We start from the raw sequence: 17,244 nt of genomic DNA on the forward strand, positions 1-17,244 counted from the left end.
TTTAAAGGTATTTCAGAAAACACGGTTTCGTAAATTTTATTTTATTAAGATTTGCTAATACTCAGTCAGTCTATATTATTTGAACTTTTATTTGTCAATGACTCGGCAATGTTTGGAATGTTAAGGAAATGTAAGTGAGTGAGGAATAGAAAACGCTTGTTGTTCTCAGGCATGTCTCGTGCGATTTCGTGCTCAATCGTTCGTTGACATCTATACCTACATAGCTTCGTCAACATGTTTTCTGAAACGACTATTTTGTAAACGAGAAATTAATTTTCAACCCCTTGTTCGCCCTTTGAGAATAGTCTGAACGACCTTCTCAAGAGTATACTTTTTGATATGCATCTGTGTGTGGAACGTTGGGTTCCCCTAGAGACCATTGTCCTCTTACACAAATGTTGTCATAGGATCTCGAGTAGAAGCTGATGTGGCAAAGAATCACGTCATGATTTACAGTTTATCATCACTTGACTTGACTATGGTAAAATTGAAAAAAAATGTGTACATTCGTTATCTGTAACTACTCGTTCCGACTATGATGGTTAATGTGTTTATGATAAGAATTTATTTTGTTATAGTTGAGTAAAGTGTATAAATATGAAACCATAGATCTTTAAACTTTTAGTGAAGTATGATGAGTTATGTTTTTTTTTTGAGTTGTAATTAAGTATAGAAGAAGTACTTTTATCTACAATAGAGCACATATGTAATATATATATAATATTGTGATTAGTAATTTGTATCCGTGTAATAAACATTTAAGAAATATAATTAGTTTTTGTAAGTAAACATGTACGATAATCATCAAATTGGAAGTAATATTTTATTATTTATTAATTATTGGAATATTTAAAATATGTTCGTTCATTCCGAAAATGAGTTTTCTTTTGATGTTCATCTGTACTTAACAGATTCAAAATTATTTTTGCGTATTAAATTTTATTTGTTTTACAAATTAATACAATTTTATATCACGCAATTTATGTAATATTTTAAACATGTTTTATCTTTATAATATACTTTAAACGTATTAGGTTTAATGGTTAATTATTGTTACTCATAAGTGTGGTTTTTTTTTTTTAAATAAACAGTTAATAATTTAGTTAAAAAAAACTCATAAAAAATAAAAATTGGTAGTTTAGGGGACAATGGTCGACATTTTAGTCGTTGTTTTTGTTTCTAAAAGGCTATACAGTTTATGGAAGGATGTCCGGTCAAATGCCGAGCTTTAGGAAAGGTCGCCTTGAGACCTGACCCACTTATCCCAGCGTGGCTCATAACAGCTATTTTTTCAATTTCGGTATCCCCCTTATCCGAAGAAAACCATCTTTAAAAAAAATAAATAAATAAATACGTAAAGCTTTCGCGCCATTTTTACGACTATTCTTATTTTTGTCCTTTTCTCATATATTTTTACATTGGGATAAATCTGACCCAAGTTTTACGACACCAAAGGAAAATCCTATTTACAATTTACAACGCTGTGACCAATATGCATGATTGGTCAAAATGAAAATCATACGAAAATAAATCGAAAACTTAACATTGAAAATACATTTGTGTGTCATCGCATTTTTCCATGACTGAAAATTATATTTTTAAATTTTTTTTTGAACATTAAAAACATTTAAAGCTATGAAGAGTTTTCATCTTGGGTTATACTAGATATACAGATATACACTCAATTTTTGCTAAGGGTGCTATTTTTAGTTTTTTTTGCATATTTTATTCGTATCATAATCTCTTTCATTAAGTATAGGTTGGTAGGTATTCAAAGAAAACATTCAAAGATATTGAAGTCAACCAGGTTTTATTTCTGAGTTTTCAACCTGTCTTTTTATTTCAAAAACTTTCAACGACAGTAAGTTTTTATTTTTACATAATTTTAATATTTCTACTTTTGTTTATTTATGAAACTTTTAACCTTCGATTTTAAAATGGTATGTATTTTTACATTTTAGTCTTGAATTCTCAGAAAAATAATATATTTTTAAAACATTTTATGAGATTTATGATTAAATTTATATTAGACTAATTTTTTACAGAAATTTAATTTAATTAATTTTAATATCAGTCATTTAATGTTTTATTTGGGGTAATAGAAAAATAGTATTTAAAATTATACATAAAGATTGTCCCTATTTTCCTAGATTAAATTTTATTTTTAATTAAACTTTTATCCAATATGTAATACATTTTTATTATAAATACAAATTTTAATATTGTTAATGGACAATTTATTAATAAAAAAGTATTTAAATTTACCCATTAGAAATAAAATTAATTTTGTTTATTTCCTTGTAATTCATAGAAAATATAAATTTTTACCATACATTTATTTAAATAAATAATATAAATTGTTTTTAAATTTTAAAAATATCATAAATATATAATACAATATTGGTATTGTATGAAAATATTTTATTTATTTGTTATTAAATTGGCAGTTTGGGGGTTTTAAGGCTAAAGTATTTGAAAAATCTTCATTAATGATTAATTAATGTTATAACTAATTTTCAAACGATACATCTATACTTTAAATTTATTAAAAAAACGCATTATAGTCATAATAATAACAGCAATAGTGTTTTTGTTTAATAAAATAGGTTTGGATAAAACACTTTTTTTTTACCAATAATTTACACAAGTCAATAAAATACACCATAATATATTATGTTTACACATAATTCTTGTTCGAAATGGTTTAAAAATTCAACGTATACATAAACTGTAAAATAATGTTATAGCCACTTAAAGGAATTTAAAGATCTAATTTATTGTGAATACTTCAATACTCAGGAATTGTGGTTTTTTGCATTTTTTAATTTTAGTATTTTAACCATGGCTTTTGAATTATTCAACTGGCATCTCATGGTCCATTAATCCCCCCTAACCTTGGTACACGAGTTTCCGAAATGTAATTCCAAGCCTCACCCTACTTGTTCTGATACAACATACTTGATTTCAAAGCGTTTCGTTAAATATTTAGGGTGTAATGCATATCAGCAACCTAACCAAACTACAGCACGCGGAATAGGTTAAAATCTGTTACAATTTCCGAGTATAGTTGAGTGAGAAGGAGTTACACGTACAAGGAAAATGTTTACCGTAATCGATGACAATTTACTGTTAAAAAAAAATGCTATACAGCAAAAAGCTTTTTAATGTAAAAATATATAAAAAAATACCACAGTCTGAAAAGCTATAAAAAAACTAATGAGACCCAATGGAGTTCTTTCAAATGACATACGTGCATGCATTACCTATAGAAAACTTCAACTGAACGTGCATTTATTGTATTAGAGTTTATCACCAATCATTTAGATATGTTAAAATGTAATGATTATATTATATTATAATATGCAACAAAAACTAAATAATCTGATATAAAACTACGTAAGAATTCAATAAAAAGGATAGTTGTAACAATTATTTGAATTATATAAAATAATAATCTAAGAAGTAAGAATTTCTTATAAATTAACTATAGCAATATTTCTGTTTTTTATTTAATTTAAATATGTTTGCTAATGATATATTTTGTACGTTATAATATACATTTTCAAGTATAAGAAATACTTATATAGTATTTTTTATTTTGAGATTATATCTTAACAGTTAAATTAAACACTACCTGTTTTTAGTATTAGAGGTAAAATTTAAAGAAATTGGTAAACATATTAATTTCAGAAAATATCTATACAATTGAATTGTAGGACCAACATTTTTATAAAACAAAAGTTTGTCAAATTTTGTCTATGTTATTATAATAAGAAGGGTGCTGAAAGAACCGTTTTATATAAAATAATATATTTTTTAATTATTTTACTAGGTACTTTCCTACTTAGATGAAGCTTATTTATTATTTCAATTTTAATTAATGTTTATAGTTTTTATCAGCTTTTTGTTGATTTTATTATTATTATTATTTGTCTTTAATCTTTAGAGGTTGGCTTTTTCAACAGTTGAATCGGCTTGTACTTAGTTTTGAAGTGATAACATTGCGATTGTATACACTTGGTCACACTAATTATATTATTATGAATTTTATGATTATTAAAAATGTTATAAAAGTATTAAAAAATATTTTACCACTATAAAAATGTTTATGTATTCGATATATATGTATTAATTTTTGTTGGTATTTCTTTAATAATAAATAATATATATATTAAATAATAAATCATAAGATTAAAGATGCATACATTTTTTATTTATAAAAATAATTTAGTTCAGTTAATAAAAGTTTCGATAATTCAGCATCTACGTAGAATGAAAATTCTTTTACTAAATTTTATTACAATTTCATTCCTTTGTGATTATGTTATTGGTAATCAGAAGATAAAATAACAATTTGATGACAATAGTGTTAATTCAGAATATACCTATGATTGATTGTGACTTGAGTGTTGTGTCTTATTGTAATGTGGTTCAATTCCTACTATCTGACTTACTATATGATTGAAAATGGGATTATATTTTAAAATGTGTAGCTGTAAAGTTTTGAGTTTATTGCATAATGCGTTGAAAGCTAGCCAAGAAAAATGTTTGTTCGTTGATTTTTATTTTTTAAAACATTTTTAATAATAGAATACCAAAATATTTTGATTCTCAGTTTGGATTATAAATTACAGTTTATACATTTTTAAAAAATGGCTTGGATAATTATGTTACAAAAGGTTTTTCTTTATTTTTATGAATAACACGTGTAATCTAATAAAAATACGTTTATACAAATTAATCATAAGTTATTAGAAAGTTAAATTATATATTGTATACAAATAAAACTAAAAACGATTTTTTTGTATTAATTAATATAAATATCTAAAAATAGATTTTAAAATGATATTTAACTATTATCACTTAAAATAAACAAATTAATATTAGATTTGGTATTTATATGTAAGTATATACTATATATATATATATATTAATATGTACCTACAGAATGATTCATGGTGCGTGTTCATATTATTTTTTTCCAATAATAAAGTTATTCAAAATCTGATTTTTAGAATGATTAGATAATAGATATACTTGATTACTTGAACACTATATTTTCAAATTCATAAGATTTGTTTTTACTACTTAAAGAATGTCCTATGAAGATATAAACGTCTGTCTTTCAAATAAGAATACCTTCCCCATTTATTGTTTAACGTAAGCTAGCTACGGATAACTTTTTTGAAAATGTTGAGTATGTTGTTATATCAAAATTAAAAACGGAATTTGTAGTTTTTAAGTTACTTAAAATTGTGCATTGAGATTTGAGGATAGCTTCATGATAATAGGTTTGAAAAACAAGAAAGAAAATTTATATTAATCTATAAACATTTATAATTTGTAAAAATGACTCGAGTATAATAAATAGTAGATCCGATACTACATTTAATTTATGTTTTTATAAAACTTTTTTTTAGATCCATGTCCATTATTAAGTATAATCATTTTAATAACTGAAAAACTACTCATTTATTGAATTTTGAATTAGGTACCTTAATATTTTTATGAAAAACACCTCTCAAATTATTTACAATAAATAATAATGGGTTTTAATTTTATAAATAAAAGTTTGTATCATAATAGAACCCTTTTTAAGTAATACAAGTCTTAAAAATTTGAAAATTTGGACCAAGTATACATGTAAATATTCCAAAAATCAAAATTTAACTCAATTCAATATTTAAGAAAAATGGGGGTGAACATGCCTTTGTTGTATATATATATATATATATATACGATAATGTATATGATGAACTGGGAAAACGTTTTAAAATTTAAAGTCAACCTTTTATGATCGATCTGCATGAACGTGTTTTTGCCATGTTTAACATGTGAGAGACAAGATAACAAAAGGAAAGTTGGTACAATATCCTCTTAATCCTATGTTTATGATTACAAATGTATGCATAAGTCCATCAATATGTATTATAATATTATATATCCGTGCACACACATGTATTGTGGGGTTAGGTGGACCTATTGATGGACATGGGCATTTATTTTTGTTCTTGGATTAAAATTATTCAAACATCTGGTTTTGAAATAAATGATAATCACAAAAAATTATGTTATGTAAACATTAACGAAATAACTTTTTTTTATATACATGTAAACTTGTAGTAGATTGAAAAGTACCTTTTAAAGTACACTTATTCATCACGAATCACGATATTTTAAATAAAAAGTAAATAGTTGTTTTTTATATTAATTATTTTGATAGTTAAAACATGATCTGGGATTTGAAATTTTATTATTACACAAATATATTTTATATTGAAATTTTATAAGTTTTATACCATATCTAATAACTGTATTAAACGTATTACATAGTTTATAAATACACACTTAGTAAATAACACTATAAATACCATATATGCATTATATTACATTAAATAAAGTTTCATGTTATATAATTTTAATACGTGCAAATTTAAATTAAATACAATTTTCTGTTTTTACCATTATATGATAACAAAACTGTGATAGCTGCAGCCGAATCAAACCCGCGGCCCCGCTGCATAAAGTAGTTACGTATATTTCATGTTTAGATGTCATCTCATACAGTTGTAAGTAGGGCTGTGAATTTAATGCGCTAAAAAACCTTAAAAATGCATTTAAAATGTCAAAAATGCAATAAAATATGCACTTAAATACAAAAAATGCATTTAAAATGCCAAAAATTATAGTATAAAATATGCACTTGTGATGGTTTTTAATTTAATTTTTATATTTATATTGACATTAGTGTGTTATATGCATCAACATTTATTTATTTAATAAAAAAATAAATTATAAAAAAGTTTAAATTTAAATTTTGATTTTGAAGTTGATTAATTCTTTAATAATGTTATTCACCTGAAAATTTGTCTATTTTTATTTTTAAAAATTTGTTTTAAAAGGTTTTCAAAGATGTTAATTGACGGAATTTAATTAAAAATATTAGAACATGAATTAAAAAGGTAAATATGACCTAAAAAGGCAAAAAATGACCTAAAGAATTAAAAACGACAAAAATGCAAAATAAAAGTTTCATAAATGAATTTGTTCTTAGATAATTAAAATTATGTACTTATAAACTACGTTTCACAATAACCAAAAACAAAAAAATCCTACAAATTTACAGCCCTAGTTATAAGATTTACATTTCAGAATCCTTATGATGAAAATATGGCCTATATTTAGGTACTTAAGTTATAAATACTTACATACCATATGTCCATATTATTACAAAAATAAACCATACAAATTAACTGAGGTTCTTGGTTGTAATAGCGTTGCTACTTGTTTGCATATATTGTAATTTTTTTCATATTAATATTGGTACATCTAAGAATAACATTTTATTTCTGGTAACAGCTGCCATGTAATTTTAATTGTTATTTATAAGTATATTGTCTTAATAAATAGGTATGGGTAATATAAGCTTCGATAACCATTATTGGTGTTATACAATCACATTTCACCGGGTTGCGAGATATGTTTTTAAGATGCTATATCCGATTATTAACATACGATTACCTAACCTAACATAAAATACATATTCTGGTTACATATTGTTCGTTTTTATTACCTGATAAATAGGTTCAATACCAAAATATTCAATACTCCATTTACCGTGTAAGACAAATTAATTGGATATCGTAATTAATTTCCTTCACTTTATTATAGAACCTGACATATATATGATATTATGTAAAAAATAATTTATGGCGTAATAATACAATTAAGAGTATTAAGAGTACAATAGGTTTGTATAATCAAACTATTAGTTTTGAAAACAAAAATGTTTTTGTGTAGGTACTTACATTATATGTTATTACGTTCGTTTTATAATACTTTTGTTGAAATGATAGGTTATTCACATTTTTGGATTAATCGAAAATAAATATGTTGATATATTTACAAAGAAGTGGATTTATAAAATTGTAAGTGAAAATGTATTATGGTTTTCTCCGTAAAATTTTACCAATGGATGCTATATTTACTGTTTCTCATTACTAACAGACATAACTATCTAATGATCATCTTTTTCCTTAAAAGTTTTGTAGTGTAGCTTCGCATATAATATATTATGTTGTGTTTTTTTTTGAAATAGCAACTTTGTCTGTCTTCTTTTACTCGTTGTGCATCTTTCTCTCAAAAGTAAATATTCTCCAGACCTCTGAAGCAAACACGATCTCCCTTGTCGCGGGATGGAAAAGCAAATACCCTCTTCTTCATACTTGTTGACACGTACAAAATGTACACACGCGCTTGGGTTTGTCACCCTGAGGCTTTCAATTCAAAATTCAACAAGAGTTCAAAATATTAATATTTACAGTTTAATATTATGTCTTATCGTTTTCAGGAAATTAAGTTAAAACTTAAAAATATTTTTAGATTTTATAATATAAGATATATAAATATAATTAATGTAGTAATATTTAATGATTCACTTAACATTCGTATTCAAGGATTGAGTTGGATTATTGTTGGAACAGTGTTTTTAAATTCTCTGGAAAAATATTAGACAGTTCCAAAAACCATTTTAAAAGTATTATCTGTTAGTTTTCAATTTAATTAGCACATAAAAACGGTTCCTGCTGTTGTTGGAAAAGTGTTAATTATACGTTGTAGGTATAATTTTTAAGACTAATTTATTCGTTATTTCTCTAATAATCTAAATTACAGTTGTCAGTTATGTTAGTTATTATCAAAAATAAGTATTTCTAATCTTAAACTATAAAATAAAATGTTATATAATTAAATAATATTTTAATTTCTGAATTTAAAGATTGTTAATGAAAAAAGTTTATACTCTATAGTCTAAAAAGTTTAACAAATAAGTCTATTATACAGGAATTTTTGTTAAAATTGCATTTATGTTATGTTTAATTGAACATTTTGATTAATACAATTTTCTTATATACATAACTATCGAGTCATTATTTAATATTAAAATTAGAAAGTACAATCTTGAATAGAGATGCTAATAACAATATTTTTTTTTGAACTAAATGCAATACAGATTATATTGTAACGATTATAGATTTAAAAAAATGTATTTTGTCAAGCATTTTTTTTTCTTATGGGTGATGGTTAGGTATAGCTTACATTATATTGGTTGAATGATTCTTTGGCCAATTTATAAACGTCAATTTTTCTTCTGTTTTGCACTACCACGTGTTGGTATAGCTTCACTTATCGTTTCTGGCGTTCGTGGTTGCGTTATTACCATTCTCGTATTTTCTTTTATCCGTTTCTCTCTCCCTTTCTCTCAGATATATTTCTCTTACAGGGACTAACGCGCTACAATATGTACCCAAACTATATCCGCATGGATGATTTGGTTTTCTTCACTGCTGCTGGCAATTGGTTAAGCTCTTTCGCCATCGTTTCGGCTCATTAGGAAAACATGAGTAGCTTTATTCCGGTATCCGGACTAATTTTGTATTCACTCGATCTTTCTTTTACTCGTCGACTCACCTCCATTTTATTCTATTTATAATTTTGGAGTTCTCCTATCATAAATATACCTACACTATCACCTACGTTGACTATCCATATAAATATAGTATGGCAGAGACAGTTTGAAATATTGGTCGTTTACGATGAATTTAATATTTAAAAAATTTAAGATTGTAGAAATATAATAATAAAATGTTATTTTGTTACCACCATATTTATTATATATCCTCGATCTGTGCATAAATTGTAAATTTTAATAGTTATTACTTATTTTTATTCACTAGAGAAATCCTGTTGAACTTTATTTAAACTTCTAAATTTACAATAAATACTTGGTTTTCTTGTATTCTTGTTCTCTTTTTAAATATAATATTTTAAGGGATACCTACGATATTAGGTAATAATAAAATATTATATTAAATTGTTTATAAAAGTTTATATAATATGTTATATGGATTTTTAACGTAATTTCTTATTTAGTTATTGGAAAATTGAGTATATACAAATTTTACTTTTTAAAAATAAAAATTATCAAGTAATGTTTTTTATTTGGATCCAAGTGGTATACTATATAGGGTAATATTTTGTCATTAGCGTTTAAATGTGCGTATGAAACAATTTTTTTTTATAAACATCTTGATATTCTATAGTTTTCTTATTTTGAAAGAATTATATATGCGTGTTACTGTAAAATATAATATTCAGAAGCAGATAGAACCTGCATTGGTTTTACAATGACAATGTTTTTTTGTTTGTACGTGATCGCTTTTTTTGGCTAAAATGAATGCTCCGAAAGTTTAATATGACCCATCTATAAATTGGAAATTGGAAACAAAAACAACGACCTTACAAGAGATCTGTGAGATCAGAGTTCGATTCCCAGAGGGACTCAAAACTATTTGCATTATTTTAGAACTTTTTAATAATCATAGAAGTATACAGTGTTAAAATCAAATCTAATATAATATAACAGTATTATTCTCAAATAAATTATTTTTATTATCATTAGATTATAAACAGAATTTAAAATGCGTGACTGTTTTCTATAACACAAATAATTTAGTGCTTATTTAGATATTACATTATTTCAGTTTTAACTTCAAAATCTTATAATATTTTGAAGTTGTTTAATGGTTATTTTTATAAATATAAATTTTATATTAAGCAATAAATGTTTATTTATTCGTTTGATAATATATATATAATTTAAAGTTTAGCGACTTAAATTTAATAAAATATTAATGTATTAATAATTATATATAATAACAATTATTATAAATAGTTTATATGTGCAAAATACTAAAAATCTTAAAAAATCTAAGATCTTAACTTTGCTAATTATTCGGTGAGTATTATTATATAGCACTTACTATTGTTATGTTGAGTATTTAATATTAATTAAATATTTTAAAAATGTATAGGTATTCATACATGATTTTTGTTGCATTAACTTTTGTCTGATCATGTTAAGTCTATTTTTTAATATACACAGATAATTAAACTTAACGAAAAATAGAATTGACGTTAGTAGACTAACCATGAAACCTTATTTTTATTAGCATTAAAAATTTTAAAAATATATATGAAATAAATGAGATATTTTGTACAAAATATATTTTATGAATAGGAAATCAGTGTTCAAAAATCATAATATTATATATACATATATATTTAATTGAATATTATTAGTCAATTCAAATAATAAACATGATTTATATTATATTCCTATATTTATATTTTTTATTTTTTTTATTGATTATATCTCCTGTGACAGCTTGGTTATTAGTGTTACATTAATTTATATTGTTTACATTGTATATGTAAAAACAAAAAAAAAAAAAAATATTAACATTATAAATTTATAAATCAAATGTTGAATTGCGTAAATTGGATATTATTACATCTACATGAATTGTTATTAAAGAAAATAAAAATATTATATTAGTCTTAGAATTGTTAATAACCTTGGTAATAACAGTAATAAACATAATTATAGCAATAGCATCAAAAATACAATTATTATAAGTAGTAATAATTAATATTGTAAATAACATTTGTAAATAAATACATTTTTGAATTTCAGTAAAGTTCTATCAAGTTATTTATATAGTTTGAAATTTTTTGATGAATAATATTAAAATTAATAATTCACTGCAAACCGTTATCGCGCAACAGTTATAAAGTTTATAATATATCCAACATTAGTTTTGGATTATACCACTTTAAGGTTAGGCAATAAAAGTAAAACGAAGAATAAAACGCAGAAAAAAATGAAAAAAATAAAAACGCACACGGTACTTGTTTGAACAATTGAAACAGACAAATATATCTTTTATTCCTACCGTGTGTTCTTTTTTCTTTATTCTTCAGTTGAAACACGAAAAACCGTATAGTTGATTCGTTACTAAAGTTGAATACGTTTCATTCTTTTTGTTGTTTTTCAAAACGTTTATCTGATAGAAGTACACATAGCATTATTTTTTTTCAAACATTTATGCAGCCAAGTATTTGTAATAAATTGTTTAATGTGGTATTTTTATTTGATCAATTTTCAATAACCGTATTCATTGATGTTTTTATGTACAAAAACATTATTTTAAATTTGAGTATTAATTTCATATAGAGAGGCTATTATAATGATTTGAATACACAATATTTTAACACGATAAAATATGACTTAAAATAAGTTTATTTCAGTTTTATTATTGTAGAATGTTGTCGATAAAATATAGAATTTTTAGATGTAAAATTACTAGAAAGTTTTTCAGAAATAAAATTTTTGAATATTATTGATTTGTTTACTGTCAAATCTTGAATACCTATTTTACTATAATTTAAACTTATATTTAGTTATTTTTTTAAAATCAAAATTTTAATGTTATGAATTATTATTTTTGAAAGTTTTCTGTTCCAGTAGTGGGCGGCATGTTTATTTGCTAAATGTACACGGTGTTAGAATTCTGGCATGATCACAAATGACAATGATACCGTCCAATGCTAAGTCGGCCAACCGTAATATCTTCATGAAAGATTCCGTTTGCCTATTTCTCATTTTCCCCTTAAATATATATATATATGTATAAATAAATAATGGAATGCTATACAATAAGAAAGTATGTATAGCCGTATATATATATGGATTATACTATTATAGCAGTTAAACTGTATCTAATAGGGCCATTTTAGATTTGGTAGAGAATAAAATAGAGTTAAGGATTTCTTGGCTGAATATAAGACATAGTGAAAGGTGGGTATTGGTTGAATTTGAACGGGTCCATCGAATCACTGAAACGGAAAAGAAATTAAATATAGAACGGCGATATTTTAAAAATAACGTTGGTTCAAAAATCATTTTATATATTTTTTATAATATTTATTAATATATAATATTGCTATAAAATGTTTATTGATTAAAAATTTGTATAAATATTTTTAAGTTATTTATTTATTTCTAGTTATTAATTATGTCCGGTTGTAAATAATAAAATAATGTTAATAGGTATATTGATTTTTTTAAGTAAAAATATAATTATTATCCCAAATATTAATTAATTAATTAATTAATTTTACTACCAAAGTATTCAAAATAGGATTACCACTTTTCTCCTGTTCATGAACACATTTTTACGTGTAATGCTGAATCATCCAAATGCAACACACGTTCCGATTTATTTTAGGATTCTTACTCTTAGACAAAGATCTCGCTGTATGTCATATGTATCGTTTTAAGCTCTCACAATAAAGCTTCCACCCTTGGAAACTTTATACTTTTTATTCCACAGAAGCGATAATAAAACGGTCCTAAAACGTAGTAGTGTTTCTTTCTGTTTTAGTTTTAGGTTTTTTTTAACCAAGTCTATCCGTATTAACGTTATTATGTTTTCTGAGAAAACACCTTATTACTAGTGATAAACGACACCCCCAAAGGCATAATGCTTTCAAAAAAGGTTTTGCAATTTTTTCTACGCCTAACTTCTTTTATGTGATTGTTCATGAAACCGATGATAGATGTAGGAAAGGGAGGAGGTTATAGGGTGATCGGTCATCGGCCGTAGAACCACGTTCAATGTTTTGATATGACGTGTCTTGGTTCAAAATAAATGGGTATGGACAAAACGAATAAGTTAACTTCAAAATAGTTGAATAGGTACAATGCACCCATATTCGCTTATTTATTTTCAGAGTACTAACAACATATTGTATAATTATTTTAGATTTTAAGGTATTCAGAAAACGAATTTTAGTTAAGCTTAGTTTACTAGTATGTATAGTGTTATAGAAGTTTTTAAAATGTAGTTGCGAATAATAATAATAATAACAAAATGTTTTTAGTTATTTTAACATTTCTTAAATTAATTAATAATTTAATAATTTAATATTTTCGTTGTACTAAGATGTCAATTTTTTATACTGTAAGTTATATATCTTAATATATTATAACAGTTATACAATTAAAAAAAACAAAATTAAAGAATTTAAAAATTTAAACTTTATAAAACGATTTAATAGTTACTAATTTTGAGATTTTTTAATTATTATGATTATTATATTATATAGGTATAATTAAATACATTTTAATTAATTTAATATAACGTTTTAAGGTTTTTGAAACAATTTTTGAAAATCTTATATATTTTAATCTAGAAGAAGTCAGGCACGTATGGAACACTTTTATGGTTAACCATCATGTTTCGTGTTTTTAATTATTTACAGCAAAAGTTACACTCGATATAAAAATAAATCATAAACATTTTGGGTTTATTTTTTACATAATGTAAGATAGTTTTATTTTAATATTAATATGTGATATAATATATTTATGTGTAATATCTAATGACGTAACCAAAAGATTTTTTAAAATGTATAATTAATTATAAATAAAATGTGTCTATGTTAAATTGTTAAATTATTTTAAAATATTATTGTTCTATTAATTATTGATCTAAAATAAGTCTTGTTTTAAAAAAAAGATAAATAAAAATAAATTGGTTAAATAAAAAAGTAGTACAATTAAAAATATATATACCGTACTCATAGAGAAAAATTAATAGATTCAGTTAAAAATGAGATGAAAAGTCACTCTATTTTGACTTATTTCAAGGTAAATATATCACACGAGGTCCTTAAGAATTTTTGAACAAAATCGTTTCATAATGTACCACGAGTGATTAAATGGTTTTTTCGTAGAGGTTATTTTCATTAAGCGTGACAGGTAAAGCGGAGTGTATCTCAAAAGATTGATATTGTATAATATACTCTTCACACTTCAACATTTTTTATTTCTTTATGATGCTTAATATTTATCGAAGATAACCTTAATAGAATGTAATATGTTTTAAAAATTGTTCAATATTTCATCACTATAATTATAAATTAATGATTTTTATCGATTTTTTTTTTGAAATGGATATAGGTTGTATATTAAAATATTATTATATGCATGGTTATCATATTTACTATTTGTTACGGTAAAAAGTTATTTTATTAAATGTATAGTGTAATCATATATTTAAATTTAATTATTGGATTTTATGCAGTGATAAATAAATGATAACTATTTTTAATTTAAAAACTTAGTACTTAATTATACAAAAATAATATAGTCAATTTCACGAGGTAAATATTGGAAAAATTATTTAATTGTGTGATTACTTTTCTAATAAACGTATAATTAATGATTCTATATTTTTAAAACGTATCTAATATAAAATAATTAGAACTAAATCATTTTATTATTATTCTTATTCATATAAGTAATTTGTTGATGTTGAGTTAAATTGTCTAAATAATTTTGATCTATTGGTTTTTAAATTGTTAAAGAATGTAATGTTCACCTAATATGCTTAAATCTTAATCCTATTTAAACTTTAATAAACTTTAAACAGCAGTCTGAAGAATCTGACACATATCACTTTACTATGATTATTTCTTGATAGTATAAGATATTATGGTAAATAAATTATTAAGCAAACCTATAAGTATTTAGTAGTATAATAATAGAACTCGATTTGTGATTTAATCCTTCATCAATATATTTAACAAATTTGAAATTTGTGAATATTCATTTATTTCTGACATAAATATACACGATTATTATTATGCAAAATGACCAAAAAACAATTAACATTGTCCATAGAGTAGTAAACAGTCCTTATGAATAATAAACCTGTAGTTTATATGACTACTTTCTATTCATAGAAGTAGCGTTAGATGTTATAATCATTTTGTATGAGTTACATCTTTATCGTAGTGGTTGGCACTGTAAACCACCCAGATGCCTATTTAATAAAACTTAAGTTTTTTATAACATTATAAGACTTTTTTTAAGTACATATATTTGTAGTTTTTATACGGTTAAATCACGAGGTATAAAAGAACGGGTTTAGATCCCAAGCAAGGAATGTCAGATTGGTTTTATAATAATGTTTTTTATTTGTATTTTTTTTCTGTCAAGTACTGATCAGAGTATATATATATTTTACGATTATACTTGCATTTATATTTATATTTGTTATCACGGCTCACTACTCTCTTGTGTTGATGCAAACAAAGAAGATGAATAAACTAAAGAAAATCTCTAGTTTCTGCATCCTGTCCATCATTTTATTCTCGTAGTTACATATTTTATTACGATGTCAATAATTTGTATTAGAGTTGTGCAACAAAAATTGCATGTAGAGAACGTTCATACATTATAGGTAATGAACACTTAATTATTATGCACAATATAATATGTATATTTAACTTAGCTGGACCGGTAAACGTTGTTTTGTCTAAACAAGTATAATAATACTGTATCAAATATTTGACGTACCAATTTTTCTTTTTATAAAAATCTTATTTGAGCTATTATGAACATTGAAAATAATGAGCCCAATTGGCCCATTTGTTATTAAGTTATCAACAAACAGCATTTAATTTATATATTTGTAGATGTACAATATCTAATTATTGTAGATATTGTATATCTACATAAAAGAAACGTTATTTAAATTGTACATGTTTGGTTTTAAATAAAAAATAGTATTAACGATTTACTAAAATTATTATAATATCATAATCTTTTATTATTTATCAATTTATTGTGTAACTGATTATTTTATTTATTTTATAGGTAAGTTGTCATTTAGAAGATCTCAATTCAGTAGTAATTTACTGTAATTGATCAATTGTTATAAAGTCTAAATGAATAGGGTAAGTTTTAAAATTATTTATTTACTTATCAAAGTTAGAGAATATTGTATCATTATTATATATAGTCCATCTAAAACAATTATTTTCAGTGTATTTATTTGTTAGAATAATAGTTATTCTTATTATTAACATAGTTAATCTGTAAATCTTAAGTAGGTACTTTTCACACTATTAACAGAGAAAGTCACAGACAAATTATAACCAAGATATAAGTAGGTAGTAGGTTATATTGTTTATAAAACTGGTATATTTTTAAATTGCAAATAACTAATTTTGTGAAATTTTAAATGTGTCCAAACTAAAATAATTTTAGTTTTAAAAGATGAAATTTACTAATACTCACAAATTTATATTATTTCATTCAATTTTTTTTCTAAATTAACTTAATTAATATTCCTAAATATAGAAATATTATCTTACAAGAATTTTTTTATTTAGCCTGGTTAGTAGATTTGAGTTTTAGTTACTCACTTCTTTTGTATTAGTATTGTTTATTATTTTGAGGTACACTCTATATTATATAAACATGGGTCATGAGTATATTATTTTTGGATAACATATTTTTATCAACAAATGAAAAGAATCTGATTTTAATAATGG

General features: G+C 23.7%; 2 protein-coding genes across 3 annotated transcripts in view; one reads left to right on the forward strand and one right to left on the reverse strand.

Moving 5' to 3' along the window:
- LOC132929428 (nucleolar complex protein 3 homolog) overlaps positions 1 to 17,244 on the reverse strand; it is a 181,398-nt gene that overhangs the window by 70,755 nt on the left and 93,399 nt on the right. The window lies entirely within an intron of this gene.
- LOC132929426 (hemicentin-1-like) overlaps positions 1 to 17,244 on the forward strand; it is a 316,445-nt gene that overhangs the window by 18,932 nt on the left and 280,269 nt on the right. Inside the window, exon 1 of one of the 2 annotated variants that reach the window (XM_060994763.1) lies at positions 16,624 to 16,644. The exons of the other annotated variant lie outside the window; for it this stretch is intronic. The gene's annotated coding sequence lies outside the window, so the exon portion shown is untranslated. Of the gene's footprint in view, positions 1 to 16,623; positions 16,645 to 17,244 lie in introns of those variants that run through there. 2 annotated transcript variants of the gene reach the window in all.

This window comes from Rhopalosiphum padi, chromosome 4, assembly GCF_020882245.1.
Source record: "Rhopalosiphum padi isolate XX-2018 chromosome 4, ASM2088224v1, whole genome shotgun sequence".
NCBI classification, from domain to species: domain Eukaryota; kingdom Metazoa; phylum Arthropoda; class Insecta; order Hemiptera; family Aphididae; genus Rhopalosiphum; species Rhopalosiphum padi.